Genomic DNA, 2792 nt, shown 5'->3' with positions numbered 1-2792 from the left:
TCTGTAATTCTGGGAAAGTTCCTTAACTGCTCAGAGTTAATTTTCTTTATAAGAGGGTTTTATATATCTTATGTGATTATTTGATAATGATTGAAGATATGTTATGCCTAGATGAGGATCTGGAATACAATAGGAGTTCAGTAAATGGTGTCTATCACCATAAACAAACACTTATTGAGCACCTAACTGAATGAAGTATGATGCAATTTCGGTTAGATGTAGCATGCTTGTCATGTACCTTCTCTGATCTGGAGGCATTTACATTGCACATAGTGAAACCAGTAATTTAATAACCCATCATCTCTTCTCCAGCTGCCTAAGATGCTGAAAGGAAAGAAGATCAATGGGAAGAAGGTGGCCTTGGACACTGCTGTCTGGAAGAAGCAGGAGGCTCAGAAGGAGGCTGATCCCCTGTTTAAAAAGAAGGCCTAAAACTTTTGGCACTGGATAGGACATCTAGCCCCAAGAGACCTCACCCTCTTTGTCAAATGGCCTAGGTACATCCTTCTGCAGAGGCAAAGGGCTCTCCATTATTAGCAGCTGAAAGTGCTCCCTGAGATCCACCGGTCATTCAGACCCTGGACACCAAACAACTGCCCCCTGCTTAAGGTAGTCCTAAGGAAGGACAAGAGGTGAAGTAAGAAAAGAAGCAGAGACTGCTGACCAGGGCTAAGAAGAAAGCTGCTAGCAAAGTGGATGTCCCCACTAAGAGACCACCAAGTCCTTGAGCAGGAGTTAATACTGTCAGCACCTTGAAGGCACACAGGAGCCTTACCTGGTGGTAACTGCACATGACATGGAACCCATCTGACCGCTTCTCTCCTTCCTTACCCTGTTGGGTAAGGTAAAGACCCCCTATGATGTCATCAAGGAGAAGACTGGACTGAAATGTCTAGTCCACAGGAAGATGTACAACACTGTTGCCTGAGTATAGATTGGCTGGGAAGATAAAGGACTATGTTGGATTAGGCCCCGACTTTCTTAATAAAACTCCTGTAGTGCAAGAATTAAAACCAAGAATCAATAAATGGGATGAATTCAAACTAAAAAGCTTCTTTTCAGCAAAAGAAATAATCAGTGAGGTGAATAGAGAGCCTACAGAATGGGAGCAAATTTTTACCACAGGAACATCAGATAGAGCACTAATCTGTAGGATATATAAAGCACTCACAAACCTTAACACCAAAAAAAACTAAATAATCCAGTCAATAAATGGGCCAAGGAACTGAGCAGAAGAGGATATGAAAACAAATGAAAAAATGCTCAATCTCTAGCAATTACAGAAATGCAGATCAAAACTACTCTAAGATTTCATCTCACTCCAGGCAGAATGGCACATATCAAGTATTGGCGAGGATATGGGGGGAAAGGCACACTCATACATTGCTGGTGGGACTGAAATTGGTGCAACCAATCTGGAAAGCAGTATGTAGATTCCTTGGAAAACTGGGAAAGGAACCACCATTTGATCCAGCTGTCTCACTCCTTGGTTTATACACAAAGGACTTAAAGACAGCATATTACAGGGACACAGCCATATCAATATTTATGGCAGCACAATTCACAATAGCTAAATTATGGAACCAACCTAGATGCCCTTCAGTAGATGAATGGATATTGAAACTTTGGTATATATATACACAATGGAACATTTATCAGCATTAAAAGAGAATAAAATCATGGCATTTGCAGCTAAATGGATGAAGTTGGAGAATATAATGCTAAGTGAAGTTAGCCAATCCCCCAAAACCAAAGGCTGAATGTTTTCTTTGATATGAGGTTGCTGACTCATAATGGCAATTGATGGGGGAGCATGGGAGGAATGGAGGGACTTTAGATAGGGCAAAGGGGAGGAAAGAGAAAGGAGGGGACAAGGGAGTAGGAATGACGGTGGAATGAGTTAGACATCATTACCCTAAATACATGTATAAGACACAAATGGTGTGAAAATACTTTGTGTACAATCAATGTCTTGAAAAATTGTGTTCTATGCCGCAGTCTGGCTGGGCACAAATCACGAGCCACTCACAGCTTTGTAGATTCAAACAGCAATTCTTTATTCCCGATCTCATACCGGCCTTCTACAAACACATTCTGGGGAAATCCATGTTCTCTGCCCAAATCCACACCTCATGGGCTTCTGTCTCCCAAATATATTCTGAATCCCGTGAGAACTCAAGGGGAACTCAGGCAGCAGGATACGCCCTATTCTAAATGGGGAATGCCCTAATCTCGGATTATGCTAAACCGGGAACACCCTAAACACGGATCCGCCCTGGTCCTTGAGCAAGGTCACCTTACATGCAATGTCACTGCAAAATGTCCTATTTCCATGAGTCCTTCCACAAAGAAACATGGGGGTACGCTGGCAAGGAAATTGTCATACCTACTTGGCTCCCAGCAGTTCTATATGCGTAATATGAAATGAATTGCATTCTGTCATCATGAATAACAAATCAGAATAAATTTTTAAAAAATCCCCCCCAAAATGTGGGGCTGGGGTCATGGCTTAGTGATCACAGCGCTTGCCTAGCATGTGTGAGGCACTGGGTTAAATTCGCAGCACCACATATAAATAAATAAAGGTCTATTGACAACTAAATCTATCTATCTATCTGTCTATCTACACACACACACACACAGTTGAGTTTTCTATACATAAAAATGATAAAACGTATCCTTAAAACAATAGTTATCATCTGGACCCAATCCCCAAACCAAATTTGAACCTGTGATTGCAGGTAATGTCTTAAGTATTCAAATAAATATTTCTTGTGATGCCTTACCAACCT

General features: G+C 41.4%; 1 pseudogene; it reads left to right on the top strand.

Moving 5' to 3' along the window:
• The first annotated feature begins 321 nt into the window (after positions 1 to 321).
• LOC143393859 (large ribosomal subunit protein eL8 pseudogene) lies at positions 322 to 811 on the top strand (annotated as a pseudogene).
• Positions 812 to 2792: the final 1981 nt, after the last annotated feature.

The sequence above is a fragment of the Callospermophilus lateralis genome, chromosome 3 (assembly GCF_048772815.1).
Source record: "Callospermophilus lateralis isolate mCalLat2 chromosome 3, mCalLat2.hap1, whole genome shotgun sequence".
NCBI lineage: Eukaryota > Metazoa > Chordata > Mammalia > Rodentia > Sciuridae > Callospermophilus > Callospermophilus lateralis.
Note: the sequence above shows the minus strand (reverse complement) of the source record. Positions and strands in the feature narration are given on the sequence as shown.